General features: G+C 35.8%; 1 protein-coding gene across 1 annotated transcript in view; it reads right to left on the bottom strand.

Annotated features, from left to right (window-relative positions):
* The window catches only part of SYT1 (synaptotagmin 1), a 546,324-nt gene that overhangs the window by 452,014 nt on the left and 73,690 nt on the right, over nt 1-20,620 (bottom strand). The window lies entirely within an intron of this gene.

The following is a 20,620-nucleotide window of genomic DNA, read 5'->3' on the forward strand; positions in this document are numbered from 1 at the left end:
TTAATATGTATAGCGGCTAGGCAACTCCTAAAATTACTGGAACTCCTATCTTATTGTTAAACAATTGGAAAAGTAGGTTTTTCCCTCTTAAAGTATTTCAAAATATTTTAGAAACTCTGTTGAACTGTCATTTTAAGTGAAAGCAGTATTTAAAGATAACAAGAACTACTGCTTTTATAGGAGAAAGTATAAAAAAACTAGAAATTTTATACTATAAAATTGAAAAGAAAATCTCAAAAGGCATATGAACTCAGTGCATGCATTCACACAGCCTTCCCATCTTCAAGGTTCAGATAAAGATTTTAATTAGGCCTCTTGAAAACTGCTGTTAACACTAAAATAAAAATTCCATCATCACTTCCTTTTCACATAGTACTCAGGATACCATGCCTAAAAATAAAATTTAAATTCCTGATTAACATCACAATAAAAGGGTAGAGAAATATAAAGCAGGCCATACTGCATTTGTTTAAGTGTATTTTAGCAGATATGTCTTTAACATTTAGCATTCATTATTATACACTTAGAGATGGGTTACATTACTTCTTTTCCCTCACCTGCTAATATTTTACAAAAATCCCAAATGATAAAATACATATATAAAGTTATTTATAATAACAAACATGCCATTATTGAAAAAAATGCTCCAGGGCAATTATCACATGTACAACAAACTGAGGAAACTCAACTGGGTTCAATATTAAGAAGATATTTACATATGTTCTCTCTCTCTCTTTTTTTTTTTTTTTTTGCGGTACGCGGGCCTCTCACTGTCGTGGCCTCTCCCGTTGCGGAGGACAGGCTCCGGACGCCCAGGCTCAGCGGCCATGGCTCACAGGCCCAGCCGCTCCGCGGCATGTGGGATCCCCCCAGACCGGGGCACGAACCCGCGTCCCCTGCACCGGCAGGCGGACTCTCAACCACTGCGCCACCAGGGAAGCCCTCTCTCTCTCTTTTAAAGCCTCTATTCCATGCCTATACCTACCATAATAAAAGGTGGACCGAGTACATGTGGGACTATTTTTAATCATTATCTGCTAGTCATTTTGATAATTATTAAGCTATCCTCAAATATAAAATGTATGTTAAATTAATAAGTAAGCAAAATGAAAAATTTATTTATCAAATGCATGTTCATTCAAGTTGGAATACACAAGTAATGGAAGATAACGTTTGATTTCATTCTGAAGCTGTAATTTGCAGGAGCCTTATTTTCATGGTCAAGGTGACTTCTGGATATACTGAGTGAATCCTTACACAGAACTGTACCGAAGAGAAAACAACATGTGTCAACCCTGTGGGTGGTGACATGCAGTTTAAAATGTCTAATTACACGTTTCACCTTAGCTAAACATCCTGAAAGATGACATGATCTAATTGCAGATTAATGCATTATTTCTCTAAGGCTACAAATGAAGCAGCTAGAGGAAATCTCTCTCTGATTCTCCAAGTAGTCCAAGACTTTTATTAAGTACCTTTGTTTGCCATGTAAATCTGAATAATCCTCCTGGATAGCACTGACTCTAAAATATAACTAAAATATTATTGAAATATCATTAAGGATTGCTTTTGAAAACTGAATAGGTAAAAATCATCCCTGGTTAAGGGTCCAAAGCAAACCAGGCTAGACCTAATGAAAAATCTGATCCACTGTCTTCACTCTTTCTGGTTCTTCCCTCATATTTCCTACTTCTTTTTCTCCCTCTCCATGCCCCACCTTCTTTTCTTCTTGAATTTTTTTTTTTTAAACATCTTTATTGGGGTATAATTGCTTTACAATGGTGTGTTAGTTTCTGCTTTATAACAAAGTGAATCAGTTATACATATACATATGTTCCCATATGTCTTCCCTCTTGCGTCTCCCTCCCTCCCACTCTCCCTATCCCACCCCTCCAGGCTGTCACAAAGCACCGAGCTAATATCCTGTGCCTTGTGGCTGCTTCCCCCTAGTTATCTACCTTACTACGTTTGTTAGTGTGTATATGTCCATGACTCTCTCTCACCTCTTCTTGAATTTTTAATGAAAAATTTCAAAAACCTTTTTTTCTTCTGGCAAAGCCTATTTGAGTTTTTTTAACTTCATACTGCGGTTCAAATTTTCAAATTTCATCAAAATTTGTGTTTGCTGGATGCCTATTCTTTTAGACACTGCTTCTGGTGGATTATACAATTTGTCTAACTTCTCAACACAACACCTCAATTCTCTTTAAACTGGGAAAGACTTTAGCATTTGATGATAATGATATTGGGTGTGCACTGGTTCAGTCCATCCATAAATGCCCTCTGAATACTCATTCACATGCCACACTCTGTGCTAGGAACAAGAAGATGAACACGCTCAATCGAAGCACCCCTAGGAGCTATAACAGTTAAATGCGCCGGGTGCCATAGCTGCACATGAGCAATATGTGCTCTGAGGAGGGGCTGTTCATTCGGAGGTTGCTATAGATTGAATGTTTCTGTCCCCCAAAATTCACATTTTGAATTCCTAACCACCAATGTGATGGTCTTTGGAGATGCATCCTTCGGATAGGTGATTAGGTCATGAGGGTAGAACCCACATGTATGGGATTAGTGCCCTTATAAAAGAGACCACAGAGAGCTCCCTGGCCCCATCCACCATGTGAGGACAGTGAAAAGGCTACCATCCGGTGATTTGTTGTAGCAGCCCGAATGGAATAAGATAGAGGCAGACTCTTAGGCTGGATAATTATGTATCCTTTTCAACTCTTCTCTAAATCATACTATTTCAGTCCTATTCTTATACTTTACTATTTTTTCTAACTTTCTCCAGCCTCCCAATGATATAGTCACATAACTTGTCTTCTAGAATCATTCATTCCTGCCACTAATCTTTATTATGTCCCTACTATGGGACATAGTTAAAGGTGGAGGGTGCAGAGATGAAAGACTGTTCTGCTTTTAGGGAGCCTAGGGGGTGAATTAAACTTAATATCTATTTAATTGCAATTATTAAGGACTAAGCAGGACAAGTAAAATTTTCTGTCCTCCTGGTTTTGTCATTTAAAGTTAAATTTTTCTTTCTTTCATCTGATTCTGATTTTTGTTTTCAATAGTTAGCTTAAAGAAAAATAAAGTACCTAAGGAGACAGAATGTGATTCAAGAAATCTATAGTGTCTCCTTAGGGAAAACCACGAATGTTGGTCTCTTTTCTTGATAGATAAAGGGTTGTGTCGTGCTGAGCAACCTCATATGGCAATGGCCATTTTAGGGGGCCAGAACCTACACAGTGTTCATTAAGCCATTGATTGAATTTTGCCCTGTGAAGAAAATGAACATAAGGAAACGTAGGAGTAGAATGATTTTACGGGGCTGAAACCTGAGAAAACTGTAGTCTAGGAATATTCTAGAACTGCCAATAAATAAATAGTGAAAAACTGTGCTTTTCGGTATAACCGCTATACAGTATTCATCTGAACCAAGCATGAGTCATGGCATCCTGACAATCCACGCCACATTTGAAACAAATTGGAACTACAATTTATAGTACAACAGAACCCAAGACAGAGGCACATGTAGTCCAGGCTCTTTAAATATTCTATAAATAATAGCTAAGAGAGGCACAATTGACAATGAGCAGAGGCTGGATGATGAATCATCAAGTAGTTTAAGTAAAACCCTGCCCGATTAAATGCTTTGTTTTTAAACCACCTGCATCAGTGTCTGCTGTTAGCAGGACAGATCAAATTGTTCTCGGGCTTTTTTCAGAAAAAAAAAGCAGACGGGCTTACAACTGATAAATTTTATTATATTATGAAACTGCCGCCCAACTGAAGTGCTGAGCATTGTATAATTGCAATTATCTACATTTTGGCCCAGGATGGAGTGCCAGGCAATGCCAAAGACAAGGCTGATGTACATGATCAAGCTTCTATGGCTTTGGGTTGATGGCTCGTAATTTCATTTTGGTCTTCGTGGCCTGGAGAATTCATTTTTCCTTCCTTCACTTTAGGAGTCTTTTTTCTTTATCCCACCAACCAGTTACCAGATGCTGTATTGACTAAGTTAATTAGTGGAGTCTCCTTTGGAAGCTGGGGCTTGCTGAGGGTGGTCATTAGGACAAACAGACGTGCAGAGGCTGGGGACATCCTAAATGACACATGAGCTCTGGCAAGCGCTCTAGTAGCCAAACCACTAGGGGCTGCAATGGCGGCTGTGACCAGATGATGGCAAAAGGTCCACTCAGGTGAACAAAAGATCTGGTCATTCATTTGGTTTTGAACACGATGCCAGAAAGGGGGTTGACTAACTTGTTCACTGCACTGACTCATAACACAGACTAAAACAGTCTTATTTTAACGTTAACCAGACGTTTTGTTTATGTAGTTACAAACTGACATCACATATTAAACAGTACTTTTTAAACTAGTCGTTCCCCCCTTCCCTGGGATTATCCTAATTACTTAAAAAATTTTATAATATTAAATCTCACAATATTGTTGTCCTGAAACCTTATTTAACCCTATTTCTCATATGTCTTCTGTATTAGGACCCAAAATCAGCACTGGGCTCTCATTTTACTTTGTATCATACTTTGTATCAATTCCTTGCTCATGTCCCTTCCCTACTTATCACACTGGTAGTTGCTGGAGGAATGGAGACATGAACTCTCTTTCTAATTTATTTTGATATCACTAGAATTCAGCACAAATCCAGTAACAATTGCTTAATAAATCAATGAATGAAGTTCCTGGTTCCATAATAGAATGACCTGTAGATAATTAGGAGACAACTTTTTATCCAAAAGAAAAATCTTTGTCTTGTATTAAAAAAAAGGTGTATTTGAGTCTTTATGACACCAGCAGGATTATACTGAATTAGGGCAAAGAGGTAATCCATATATTGAGCATCTGGACTTCACTATTATTCTGGATGAAATACATTACCTATTTACATAGAGGATTATCTCATATCCCATTAAAAACAACCACCTCCAAATTAGTATAAAATTGTATTAGATGAAAAAACTTTATCCTTTGATGTCCATGAGTGATGTTGCTTTATATTTAAAATATAAAGATACAGAAACCCATCAATCCTCATGACACTATTTGTAGGTTGGTACTTTGGTGACAGTGGAATGGCTCCTCCATTTTGGTCTAAGCAACAAGGTTTCCTGGTACAGATGTTAGAGGAAAAAAAGAATGGCACAATTTTGTTCAATAATTCTCTTAAATCCAGGGCTCTGTAGTTAAGGAAAACAACTTGAGAATGAAACTCTCTCACTAAAAGGTCATGATGAAATAACATATTTTTCTCACAGTTTGTTGGCATGTCAAGGACAGGGAATCAGTCAGACATAACTGGTTTTGAATATTAGCTTTGTCATTTACTAGCTCTGTGTCTTGTTTGTTTTACAAAACATATTTTAATTAAAAATGTTGGCTATGGGTTTATTATTATTGTCATTTAAAAATGAATCAGTAAATAAATTTCTCAGTTTAGTTTCTAATACATAAATATTGATGTATTAGATTACAATCCACACAAACAAAATATCCTTAGAATTCTCAATAATTTTTAAGATGTAAATGGATCCTGAAACCAAAAAGTTCATCTCTGGGCAGGCCTTCATTCCTGTATGACATGGGAGGGACACACTACCCATACTTTTTGGATATCTTTTCTTGACAGGGTTCTTCTGTATTTGGCATGCCTGTACCCCAGGGGCTGGGCGATAACTGCATACCCACCAGTTTTCTGGTTGAACGACTGGGTAAGTTTTATATATATATTTTTAATTTTATTGGAGTATAGTTGATTTACAATGTTGTGTTAGTTTCAGGTGTACAGCAAAGTGATTCAGTTATGCGTATACATATATTCATTCTTTTTCAGATTCTTTACCAAACCAGCTGTGTCTTGCAATAAACTTTTTAACCTCTCAGAAACACACTGTTTTGTGCTGTGAAATGAAGCTTATGATTTCTACATCTAAAGGTGGTTGTGATTTCATAAAATACTATGAGAAACTGGCTGGCACTTTGAATGTTCTCCACTGAAGGAAGTCCCTTCTCATCACTGGGGTGGATCAGAAACTGTGTTAAAACCTAAATTACACTAGAATTTATGATTGCTTATATTATCATATTATGAATATACTTCAGAAAGGGATAGCTTCAGTGAATTATGGTGCATCCATTTAATGAAACATGGTAGTGTCAAAACTATAAAGTAGGTTCCTATGTATTCACACATTAATTTATACCTTATATGATTGAGTAAAAAATTAATCTACAGAAGGATATTACAGAAAAACCCATTAATGTAAACGTATATATTTGCATATTGTCAAAAGTTTGAAAGGATTCACACCAAACTGACAATTTTAGTTACTTTTAGGAGCTACCATTCCAGAAAGGCTTTACTTTTTTCTTTGTGTTTCTGAAAATTTTGAGAATTATGACTTCCCAGAAAAATGCTAAAACATTTCTAACTTTTGAAAACATAATTTTATTCTGTCACTATGCACAAATATTGATTATAATCTTCATGTACATCTACTCTGTTCCTATGAAAGTAGAGGCAAATTCATATCCCAAAGGTTTTTATAGTTCAGATTATTCAATGTAATTTAGGTTGCCCAGTTCTACCTCTGTACCCTGTTCAGGCTAATGGGAGGGAAACTCCCTATCTATTCTCTCTGGCATCTCTGTTTTCCTCAAATCCTTCCTTTTCAATGTGAGGCATATGCCTCAAAGAGAGATCTGAAAGTCTCTTGTATTTTCTCAAAAATGCATTTCCCTACCTGGTTGCTTTTAATTCTCTTCTTTTAGAGAGACTTATTTCTGCTGTATCTCATTTTAGATATTTTCTTCAGCAATCACTCAGAAACACCTGCCATTGTCAGTCAATCTCTGGAATACAGACACTTAAAAGTGAATTATAAATGAAATGGTGTTGTGATTGAAGTCTCTCAGACTGGGTATTACTTAAGGTTTTGAAAACTTCGCTGTATTATTTTGTGACAACTCACACCTTCTAAACTCACTTGGAACAATCTTGAAACCAGTGGATACATTTTACTCATTATCATAGCTCTGCAAATATTACTTGGTGTTATTTTACGGAAATAACTTTACTTCACATTCATTATTAATGTAGAAATCTTGACTATTCATTCAATCTATTTATGAATATTCCTCTAAGTATTCCATAGCAATTCTGTACTTCCAAAAGGATCCTCTACAGGAAAACTATTAAGCATTCTTTTTAGTATTTTTATGCCTATGGTTCCAAAAATAACTGTTCCCATATTTGTCCAGGGATATACCATGTCTTTCTTATTACTATAGTCCTTGGTTTGGAGACGTCATAGCCAATCACTAGCCACTGGTATAAAGAAAATGACTGAATTCAGTAGGACTAAAAACGAAAGAGGTGACCCTATTTGAGAATCTGGAATTTTACACCTGCTACACTATAATGTAAGGGGTCCTGCTATCCATTACAGGAAAAAGAGATTTTAACTAAAACTGTGCAAGAAACGTAAATCTGAGACACCAAACTGGAGATATCATGCTTTAAATGTCAGTGCATGCATGCTATGGAAGCATCTCTCTGTGGACACTATACAAGTCTACGTCTGTCTGTGGACACTACCTTGCTTTTGGCACAGGGAGCATGAAGGGAATGGATACTACCTAAAATGCTAACGTGTTCAGTCTAATTTAAAATGCTCATATGTCTATGATAAAATGAACGGGAAATAAATTCTTGACCAGATTAGAATCGTGAAGAAACTGTCAGTCAAACGCTACTTGTCATGCCTTGAGTTGATTAAATTCATATAATCCTATATACACATGAATATAATGAATGCAAATTTTAATCCATGAAGCCTAAATTAATAAACAGAATGAATATAGCTTCATTTCATAGAATTATACAGAACAGACATAAAATGGACAGCAATTCATGTATATTATATCTGTGCAATGTTTATCATTAATAACAGTATATTTTCATTGAAATGTGGGTTATGAACTATGCTAAATACTGCAGGCATCATTAATTTTCTGTCACAGTATATTATAAAATTTAAAAAGGCAGTAATTAATCTGACATAAGTCTTTCTTACAAGCCAGCTGTTAATTTCTAGATGAAATAATATATTCTCTAAATTATATTTTGATTATGAGTAAAGAAAGCAATATGACTAAATAAGAAAATTAAATGTCATTAATTGTAGAAAATGTTATTCCATGACTAATTCCCTCATTTTGAGAGCCTTTAATATAGTGAGTTGTAGTAATATTGACTTAAAAAAATTATCTGAGAAATAGTGTTCTTACTTTTCTTAGTTAGGTGGTTAAAGTAAGTTGCAGGACCTTTCATGTATTATATGTGTATCCTTTTCTATCACTACTGTTGGATTTATTCATTTTTTACATACAGTATTTCTACGGTTCTTTAAAAGCTCTGAAAAAAAATGAACTTGAAAATGTATAGCTGGTATTTTAAAACACTACTTGACTATGAGGATATTTTATTAGATTAAGTATTTACTAAGATTGTTTTGTTAAGATTGGTTTATATAAAAAGACCTACCCTAATTTAGTTATTTTTCTCTTATCCATATAGGGACTAAAGGTCTTTAGTGCTATCACTCTTTAGACAATATCTCTTGCAACAAGTCCAGGCTCTCCTACGTTAATAAAAACGACCCAAGCAGTTTTATAAAGAACAACAATAATTTGAATAAAACATAGAAACAAAAACCAAACAAAATCCCTGTCTCCAAAGCTACACCGGCTGTATCAAGCCTTTCTGTGGCCTATTAGCACTGAGAAATTATCAGCCTGAACAACAGTAGTTTTAGTACATATTTAAAAATTGTAATCTCTTACCAGCCGTTTTCTGTTAAGTGAATCTGTTTTTCTTTTCTAGATTCAGTCAAACTTTTGCCAGGCACTGTTCCATCTGTTTGAATTTGATAGCCTGTGTGAACAGTCCATGACTCTAACTTAAATTGGCTGGTTTCACAGAAAAGTTCCAATTCATCAACTGCTAGGTTTCCAATTCCAGGTCGTGGTGTATAATCTAGCCTAAATGTGAGTGATGTTTCTTTCAAGAAAAGAAAAAATTTCCAATGCAAAATACTTTCCTCTCCGTCTTTCGGCATATTTTCACTTTGCCAAGTTGTGCCCAAAAGAGAGACTAAAGTACTGAGCAGTACATGGAGACATCGCCAACTAAAGCACCTTCTTGAAGGTTAATTCCTAAATCTATAACATTCCTGCTGTTTGCCAGGAAACTAGGGCTCCAGGAGAGGGGAGAAAGAAACCAAGCTGATGGGGTAAACTAGTTGCAAACCTTTCAGGAATAGTAAAAACAACAACAACTAAAACACCTTAAGTGGTAGTCCATCACAATATACAAACAATTCGTAGTTAATAAATAAATGTCACGAAACATTTTGGAAACAAAACTTGCAAAGTTTTTTTTTCTCTCCAGTAGATGTAAATAATTCTTATACCCTTTATACTAAGAGGCAGATTCATAACAAATAGATATTTCTCTTCTACATTTTGATCAAACCCAGTGCTTTTGTTTGTTCACTCCAAAGTGGAGATATTTTAGCTAAACATGTAATGGCTTTCCAGTTTGGTGAGGAAATGTATCATTAAAGTACTTACTACATGTTTAGTGTAAGATGTTATGGGCACTATAGAATTACTGAGTCTAGTGGTTTTAAGGGTAGCTCCAGTTCTTATAAATACAAGCTTTAACCCTTTAAGTATTACTGGATAAAGGAACTTTGTCCTCCTTTTCCTACTGTATCTCCAGTGAGGAGATGCCTGGCACATACAAGACACCCAGCAAATTCCTGTGGAACGAATAAATGTGTTCCCTCCTTGTAAGAGAGATTATCTTTTGGGAAATATTTTTTTCAGATTTTAAATATTTTTAAAAGGACATTTTACTGAAATATAAATAAAAAGGTTTTTATGTTAGACTCTAACATATAAATATACAGATTTCTCTAATATATAAATATAAAGCTGCTGTAACATTACATACCTGAGTTACAGCCTAAAACTTTTGTCTGGATACTACTTTAAAAAAAGAAAAAAAAAGGATCTGAGTTTCTCTTTGAACAAGTCCAGTGGTGACATTAAAGAGGAAACTGCATATTTTGAACTAGACTTCTTCTATTCCTCCTCCTCCTATCTTCTCCCACAAGGCTAAGAAATATTAGAAAAAGTAGAAAAGCCAAGAAAGGCTGCCTCCAGTTTCAGGTGGGATATGGGAGGCGTGTTGGCTGTGGGAGAGTGAACAAAGGATTGAATAAGGGCAGAAAGAGCACAGTTATCCACCATTTACTCTCTCTATACAAACAGAAGTGATTCCCCATTAATATCATTAGATTTGTGCCAAACCCCACATTATTAGTGAAGTACAATGCTAATGTGACTAGATGAGCACCAAAGGCTGATGGTTCCACGTGCGTTTCTCATAAGCACTGCTGATCTCATTTCCTGAACAGAGGAGAGAGGCTTGGTAACATTTGCCTAAGTATATCACTGAATGAACTGAAATTGTGCACATTAAAAAAGAAAAAATATATCAACACATGATACATAGGTTAGATATGTAAGACTCTATATGTATGTACACATATGGATATTATATGCATATTATATTAAGTCCCTTATTTATTCTGAAACAAATCCAACAGCTGAATTGTCTCTGTAACATCTTTTGGGGAATTATAAGTTTTAAATGCTGAATCATGTCCCAAGTCTAAGGGGGAAAAAACACATTTACTTCACAATTATTCTATTTTAATCTCAAGTACTTTTTTTTTTAACATCTTTATTGGAGTGTAATTGCTTTACAGTGTTGTGTTAGTTTCTGCTGTATAACCAAATGAATCAGCTATATGCATACGTATATCCCCATATCCCCTCCCTCTTGCGTCTCCCTCCCACCCTCCTTATCCCACCCCTCTAGGTGGTTGCAAAGCACCGAGCTGATCTCCCTGTGCCATGCAGCTGCTTCCCACTAGCTATTTTACATTTGGTAGTGTTTTTATGTCACTGGATATTAATCTCGGTTATTAGGATGGAGGGCTACATTGTCAACAACATATATGTGTGTGTTTTAAAACAGAACCTTAGCCAAGAAAAGCGCAATTCCTCCAAAATTATATTCAAAGGAAAATTCAAATACTGAGATAAGGTAAGCTAGTTATAAATAAGGTACATTCTTGTTTTGAATATATTATGAGTTATTTTTATTCCTTTCTGTATTTAATATAAATTAACTTTATTTCTCTCACATGTTGATCACAATAATACTTTACTTACTGTAGTAAAGAAAATAACTTATCTTTTAAACAATTATTTAAGGGGTTTTGATCAGCTGAAATTTTTTTTTCCAGGGAATTTTGTTGTTATATTTGCATTCTGAACTGCCAGGATAAACAAGCTTAAAGTGAAGTCCACTTACAAATATTAGATGGCACACAAATAAAATTAGAGTCCCGAGGCTGAGTTAGTTTTTTTTTACTTTTTAAGTAGAAACTATGCTGTTTGTGATAACTTACTTATCAAAAATATTTCCATCTTTTACTTGGTGTTTATCTCTAGGGCAAAGACAAATGAAATTTAATCTCTTTAGTAGCCAACAAATCATTCCTGTATTACACATCTCGGGGGAGAAGACGGTGTTTGCTGATATTACTGTTATTTAAATATTTAAAAAAGAAAAAACATCCTCTGGGCATTGGATAATGTGGGCTACACTGAAAATTAAGCATCTGTTGGCATATAACCCTTCTCAAAGATATTTAAAATTCTGAAATCTTTGTAAAAATGAACTAAGTTTTCCATGTTTCTTATCAATGTAAAACCCCCCGAAGATATGGGCTTCTAGAAGACATAACTCGCCATGTTTATAAGATATCATCATTTGAAGAAAAATCTATATAATTATGCAAAATTTACAACTTGAGGCAACCAATGAGACAGGAAGAAGGTACATCTTCTGATTTCTTATGAGGTTCAAACAAGATGAACCATGTGATGGAGCTTTGTAAATGGTGATTAACAAGGTGAGTTTTACATAGTTTATTAGAGAAATATCCAGGAAGGCACAAGAACCATAATGATGAGGTGTAATTGAGGTGTTTTGCAAAGGCTTTTCAAAGAAACTGTGGCATTGTACAACTTGCCACTAAAACTTAGAAGTCTGTTTTTTCAAACCTGATATGCCATGCTTTTTATACTAGTTTTAGTATTTGCCATAGGCTAAAGATGTGGTCCAGAAGACAGAGCTAGTGGAGAAATCTAATCACGGATGTGATGAAAAGAAGAGGTAGATGACTGAGAACTGTATCCTTAAGTGGATTATTGACTCCTTAAAAATTATTGTGCTCTGTTAAAAAAAAATTAGTAAATATCCCCTCCTTATTCAATGAATATTAATGAATATTTATTGAATGTCTACCAGTTTTAGCCTACTATAAAGAGAGTGATATGGAAATAATAAACATAGAACGCCCTGGCCACTTTTCTGATAATTTCATAGAACACATACAAAATTTAACACATCATTTTAATCGATGTCCTCATTCTCCTGTTACATACATATGCAATTGTAGTTCAGTAGGGTGAAGTGGTAAGTCAGAAAGAGCTCATTAGAGGTAGACATGGAACTAATACCCTATTTTACTAACACAGTAAGCTGGTTCTACCTTTTAGGCAATTAAGGAGACAGATAAATTTACAGTTAACCACAAAACAAGGAAATAAACGCTTTCAAACAGTGGAACCCAATCCACAGAACTTCTGAGAAGAACACAGACACTTTCATATGGCGTGGTCACAGACTACTGGCCATTTGGATCTTAAAGGAAAGTAGTTTTTTTTGTGGGGGAGGGTAGGACACAATTGACAGAGGCCATGAGAATAGCTTAGAATTCTTGAAAATTAGGCGTATTTGGAGAATTGCTGGATCAGTTATAATCTTGCCCAAGTAACAAAAATTGTCTAGAGACAAAGGTTGAGGGCCAATTTTGATGGTCTTTGAACACCAGAAATAGGAAGACTGAACATGTGGCAATAGGAATCAGTGACTGCATGGATTAATGTGGTGCTTTAGGAAAATTAAATAGATAATTACAGGGTTGAAGAGCATGGAGGTTGAATGGAGGGAATGGGGGAGAGAGAGAAAGAGAGAGAGATTCATTCTTTTCTTTGGACTTGAGCTTTGATGATGTTTGTTGAGTGAAGTGTCGGTAAAATTACTTGGGATAAATTGATGGGTTCACCATAATGACACTGAAGCTATACACAAGGATGCTTGGGTTTGGGGGTCAAAAGGAAGATAGGGAGCCAGATTCCAGTGTCCTCAATGATTAGAAGACAGTGTGTCTGGGATGTGTATGCAGAGTAAGGGTCTTGCAGACAAAGAAAGTGATGGTATTTGAATGCATGGAAATTTAGAATGTTATTCCCACTTTCAGCCCTCACCTCCCCACTCCCCCATCCCCTTCTGGCTGTAGCGGAATGTACAGCCTCCACTTGAGTTGCCTTTGTTTCTTGGCAAGTGAAGGAACTGGAAGTTCATTAGCTAAAGGAAGAAGAAAGAATATACTGTAAAGAAATGTGGAATGTAGGTCAGAGAATAAAGAAAAGAGATTGTGAAGACAGCTGGTTGTAGAAATAACAATTGATGGGAAATATCTTCTGTAATAGAAATCTTGTATTTTGACCACTAGTCAAAGACAGCAGGATTAAAGGAAACATAAAAAGTGTGAATAGGGTGCAGTTCCATATGGTGGCCCAATAATGAATATTGATGAAAAGTCCCCTTTTATTTATTTTTTTCAAAGCATGTAGTGATTGTAATACATTGTTTCCCTAAAACTTTGTAGATGCCTTGGACTAACCCACTAATCTAACTTGACACGTTACTTTACAATTTGTGAATTCTACTGATTTACCAAAAGCTTCAAGAACCATGGCCTTTTTCTTTAGGAAAGTGTACCTAACAAATAAAATTGAACTCCAAGAGGTCATCTAAAAATCTTTTGTTGTAGACTAACTTCGTCACGTTAAGTTTTACTTGAAAAATGTGGAACATTAATGGAACTTGGAAATATTTGTTTTATTATGTTCTTACAATATTTGATCTCTATAAAATAAAAAAAAACAAAGACGCCTTAAAAAAGAAATAAAGAGAAACATAATGTTGGAATAGAGAACTGAAATCAGCCAGGAGACTCAACACTTCTCATGATTGTCCTCACCTGCCCTGAGGACAGAACAATAAAGAAAAACTAGCTTCGACCGGATTTAGAAGAAAAATATTAAAAACCAGCATTTGCAGAGTAATGACTAAGTACAGAGCATTGTGCTAGGCTCTGGCAACTAGCATTCAAGGACTTCTCATTAAGGTGCAGAGATGTCAAAAGCTACTTTATACAGCTATCTATATTCATTTTATAGATTTATGTATATATCCTAAAGCCTTACTAAATATAGGTACCAAAAGTTAAATAACCAACAGATATGGAGATTAGTAAGATTTTAGGGAGGAATAGCACTTGATCTGGACTTTTAAGATATGACATGAGAAACACTAAAAATGACAGTCATTTTAGCCATCACTGCCTTCCATCGATTATCTTGCGATTGCAGAAGGCTATTGTATGATGCTTACATCGTCTTTATAATAATCATAATAATCTCCTTCTGAACACTTATTACCAGGCCACATTTGCAATGTTCATAGTAAGTGCAGAAAATAAATCTAGGGTTCCTATTTCTTTCATGTAACCTGAATGCCTGTGTGGACGTTGGTTTAGACTAGAGTTAGTTTCTCCTGGAGGAAAGGGACTGGATTAAATATCTGGAGATCCTTCCAGCTGTGTCATTATTTTGTATCGATTTTAATTATCCACAAAGCATGAAACTGCTGAGAGCTCTGATTCCAAAGGTACGACCGAAGTGTTCCAGAGTCCTACCCTTTCCCGTGCTAATTCAGTTCCCCTGTCTTTACAGGAAAATTAATGCTGCAGATAAAGCTTTAGGTAGCATTTGTCTTTTAACAGTGAAAATAAGGAACTTAAATCCTTAACAGTAAGATTTAAGTTTAGAAGCTTACTGTGTAAGTTCAAAAGGTGACTTTGATCCCAGGTGTCTAGAAAAACAAGAATATGAAAAGTCACATTCTCTTTAATAATGCATAGTTTACATTTAAATGAAATATCCTTTGAAATGCTTTCTTTTACATCAAACTATTCAACAGTTCATTTTATAGAGTAGGTTTACTTTAAAAAAAAAAACCTGATTAGAAGTTTTAATCTATGTTAAGAAATTCAGCAGTACCACAGATCTTAAGGCTTTCCATATGCACATATGTCTACCTCATTTGGCAACTGCATGATGGATGCTCCCCTGAAGCAACAGATGTTTACACACAAAACATTCTTATTCTATAAATCCTGAGATGAACAAAGAATAGCATTAGGCAAAATACTATTCAGTTTTAGAGATTCTTCAGCAAGGCCTCCCTGATTTCTGGCAGTTTCTAATCTGCTAATTGGTTTTGTCATCATTAGGGTCTACAAAAACAACCTAGGTGTGAGCTCCACAAAGATAGCAGCTGTTCCCGTAATGTTACTGTACAGAGTTATACTGCCTGGATAGCTTAGATTTATGCCTCTGGTCCAATCTGTCAGCTTCTTTCAAGATTATTTTTTAATTTGCGTTATGAATGAATCATGAATGATGAATCACAGGACTTCACAACATTTACTTTATTGATGAATTATTCTTTTCTATAATTTAGTATGCCCAGGATGCTTATGTGTGTGTGAGTCTGTATGTACATTTTAGGACCTTTTTTTATTTCCTTGCACCTGTGCAAATAGATGGAGGGTCATTATCCTAGGTGATATGTCCACAGAAGTCAAAGAGTAAAAAAGGCATTATTAATAGCAGTGAAACACTCCAGATGTAAATCCTGTGACCTGCTGCTAATTCATAGTTTATGGTGATGTTTCCTTATCAGTAGAGCCACACTTCTCAATTCCTTTTCCACGACTAGCTTTATCCTATCAAACCCAGAGGAAAGGTAGTCTTCAGACATGGCTTACTGAATACTGGCATGATTAGGACCTGCTGTCTGATGGTTGTTTGACGTTATATATTCTTTCAGTGTCCTATTTACTTAAAGAGCAGTGCTAAAGGAGAAAGAAATAGAAGGAAAACATTGGAAAAGAAGAGTGAGGAGAGAGACCCCAAGAATTCAGCTGCTATAAGAATGGCAGAAGGAAACAAAGAAAGAAGAAAAAAGAGAAATAAAATGACTTCAAGCCCTTGTTCTGATTCTTTCAAATATAGTTCAAAGACTCCCAGTTCCAAATCCTTACATCTACTGTTAACTGCCTCATCTTCACATCCCCTCACATGGTCAGCATCACATTACACCATAAAATTATGATCTCAGCAATCCCAGTCACACCTGCTCTTTCCCCAATAACTGGAAAATCATATCTAATTACCCGCAACAGCATTCAAAAAATAGGTATTAGAGAGCTTTAGTTTTCAGAGAATTAAGAATTAGCTAGGTAGTTCTTTTTTTAATCAACATTTTTATGAGTTGTTTTATTCTAAATAATGTTTCAGCATTATAGGACTATAGAATTTTCCAGAAAGTAAGGCTTTTTGGTTAAGGTTCTGAAGGAGGACGAGAATTTATAATTATCACTGTCCCCTTAACAGAATGACATAAAAACACTTTCTCTTTTAATTCCAGTTTGAAGGTAAGAAGCTGCTAGTATAAGAATAAGGCTATTCTGCTTAAGTAATTGTTCAGCATAACTTACCTAAATTTACTTATCTTTATAGTATAACATCTCTTTTTTATGCATCGTGATGGCTAAGTTCAACACAAGTACTAAAATACTACTACTAATCGTATTTCTATGATAATCTATGCAATTCCAATAATTTATTTCATTATTGTTTGTTACTAGAATAAATATCTAATTTCTTCTCAACTTATAAAATTTAAAGGCCCCAAAGGCAGCTTCTCAAGACATAAATAGTTGGTAACAGAGTAAAGAAGGGTACCAAAGCATCATCCCTATTGTTCCTTCCCCTTTCCAGAAGTCCAAATGAGTCACACCCAGAGGTCCACAGTCAAAGAACCTTGGAGAGGAAGTCCAAATTATAACATAATCATGACATAATATATTGCTCAAGTTGGTCCCCCTCTGCTTGACTAAACTTTAGTTATCTTCCTGACTCTAAGCTCTTGATCTCTCTTTTCTTAGAGCATTTACTTTAGAAAACATGTCATTGTAAAATCCTTCTCTGCTCCTTTGAAATGTAAATATCTTTCAAAGGCCCTTGCCAGTTTTACAACCCACAGATGTCTTTCTCAAAGACCCGAAAGTCATTCCTTTGAAATGTAACCATCCAGGAAGACAGTACTTCCATCTTTCAGTGTCTGTAGGAAGGTAGAAGTCTAAATTTGATAGGTGCCTTGCTCCAAGTTGTAAAACTATCTTCCTTTTCCTGTAGGTAAATCCAATTAGCAAACAAAGGCGGACTTAGAGGTCTCCATGCACCTCTTAAAACTCTCCTGCCCAATGGACAAATTCTTAGAAATGCACAACCTGCCAAGACTGAATCAGGAAGAAATAGAAAATATGAACAGACCAATCACAAGCACTGAAATTGAAACTGTGATTAAAAACCTTCCAACAAACAAAAGCCCAGGACCAGATGGCTTCACAGGTGAATTCTATCAAACGTTTAGAGAAGAGCTAACACCTATCCTTCTCGAACTCTTCCAAAATATAGCAGAGGGAGGAACACTCCCAAATTCCTTCTACGAGGCCACCATCACCTTGATACCAAAACCAGACAAGGATGTCACAAAGAAAGAAAACTACAGGCCAATATCACTGATGAACATAGATGCAAAACTCCTCAACAAAATACTAGCAAACAGAATCCAACAGCACATTAAAAGGATCATACACCATGATCAAGTGGGGTTTATTCCAGGAATGCAAGGATTCTTCAATATACGCAAATCTATCAATGTGATAAACCATATTAACAAATTGAAGGAGAAAAACCATATGATCATCTCAATAGATGCAGAGAAAGCTTTCGACAAAATTCAACACCCATTTATGATAAAAACCCTCCAGAAAGTAGGCATAGAGGGAACTTTCCTCAACATAATAAAGGCCATATATGACAAGCCCACAGCAAACATCATCCTCAATGGTGAAAAACTGAAAGCATTTCCACTAAGATCAGGAACAACACAAGGTTGCCCACTCTCACCACTCTTATTCAACATAGTTTTGGAAGTTTTAGCCACAGCAATCAGAGAAGAAAAGGAAATAAAAGGAATCCAAATCGGAAAAGAAGAAGTAAAGCTGTCACTGTTTGCAGATGACATGATACTATACATAGAGAATCCTAAAGATGCTACCAGAAAACTACTAGAGCTAATCAATGAATTTGGTAAAGTAGCAGGATACAAAATTAATGCACAGAAATCTCTGGCATTCCTATATACTAATGATGAAAAATCTGAAAGTGATATCAAGAAAACACTCCCATTTACCATTGCAACAAAAAGAATAAAATATCTAGGAATAAACCTACCTAAGGATACGAAAGACCTGTATGCAGAAAATTATAAGACACTGATGAAAGAAATTAAAGATGATACAAATAGATGGAGAGATATACCATGTTCTTGGATGGGAAGAATCAACATTGTGAAAATGACTCTACTACCCAAAGCAATCTACAGATTCAATGCAATCCCTATCAAACTACCACTGGCATTTTTCACAGAACTAGAACAAAAAATTTCGCAATTTGTATGGAAACACAAAAGACCCCGAATAGCCAAAGCAATCTTGAGAACGAAAAAAGGAGCTGGAGGAATCAGGCTCCCTGACTTCAGACTATATTACAAAGCAACAGTAATCAAGACAGTATGGTACTGGCACAAAAACAGAAAGATAGATCAGTGGAACAGGATAGAAAGCCCAGAGATAAACCCACGCACATATGGACACCTTATCTTTGATAAAGGAGGCAGGAATGTACAGTGGAGAAAGGACAGCCTCTTCAATAAATGGTGCTGGGAAAACTGGACAGGTACATGTAAAAGTATGAGATTAGATCACTCCCTAACACCATACACAAAAATAAGCTCAAAATGGATTAAAGACCTAAATGTAAGGCCAGAAACTATCAAACTCTTCGAAGAAAACATAGGAAGAACACTCTATGACATAAATCACAGCAAGATCCTTTCTGACCCACCTCCTAGAGTAATGGAAATAAAAACAAAAATAAACAAATGGGACCTAATGAAACTTCAAAGCTTTTGCACAGCAAAGGAAACCATAACCAAGACCAAAAGACAACCCTCAGAATGGGAGAAAACATTTGCAAATGAAGCAACTGACAAAGGATTAATCTCCAAAATTTACAAGCAGCTCATGCAGCTCAATATCAAAAAAAACAAACAACCCAATCCAGAAATGGGCAGAAGACCTAAATAGACATTTCTCCAAAGAAGATATACAGAATGCCAACAAACACATGAAAGAATGCTCAACATCATTAATCATTAGAGAAATGCAAATCAAAACTACAATGAGGTATCATCTCACACCAGTCAGAATGGCCATCATCAAAAAATCTATAAACAATAAATGCTGGAGAGGGTGTGGAGAAAAGGGGACACTCTTGCACTGCTGGTGGGAATGTGAAATGGTTCAGCCACTATGGAGAACAGTATGGAGGTTCCTTAAAAAACTACAAATAGAATTACCATATGACCCAGCAATCCCACTACTGGGCATATACCCTGAGAAAACCAAAATTCAAAAAGAGTCATGTACCAAAATGTTCATTGCAGCTCTATTTACAATAGCCCGGAGATGGAAACAACCTAAGCGCCCATCATCGGATGAATGGATAAAGAAGATGTGGCACATATACACAATGGAATATTACTCAGCCTTAAAAAGAAATGAAATTGAGCTATTTGTAATGAGATGGATAGACCTAGAGTCTGTCATACAGAGTGAAGTAAGTCAGAAAGAAAAGGACAAATACCGTATGCTAACACATATATATGGAATTTAAGGGAAAGAATGTCATGAAGAACCTAGGGGTAAGACAGGAATAAAGACGCAGACCTACTGGAGAACGGACTTGAGGATATGGGGAGGGGGAAGGGTGAGTTTTGACAGGGCGAGAGAGAGTCATGGACATGTACACACTAACAAACGTAGTAAGGTAGATAGCTGGGGGGAAGCAGCCGCAAGGCACAGGGATATTAGCTCGGTGCTTTGTGACAGCCTGGAAGGGTGGGATGGGGAGAGTGGGAGGGAGGGAGACGCAAGAGGGAAGACATATGGGAACATATGTATATGTATAGCTGATTCACTTTGTTATAAAGCAGAAACTAACACACCATTGTAAAGCAATTATACCCCAATAAAGATGTTTAAAAAAAAAAAAAAAACAAATGCCAATGTTCATGCTGTTGAACTTATTTATGCTTGTATTTCTTTCAAAAATATATTCACATATT

The sequence above is a fragment of the Phocoena phocoena genome, chromosome 11 (assembly GCF_963924675.1).
Source record: "Phocoena phocoena chromosome 11, mPhoPho1.1, whole genome shotgun sequence".
NCBI lineage: Eukaryota > Metazoa > Chordata > Mammalia > Artiodactyla > Phocoenidae > Phocoena > Phocoena phocoena.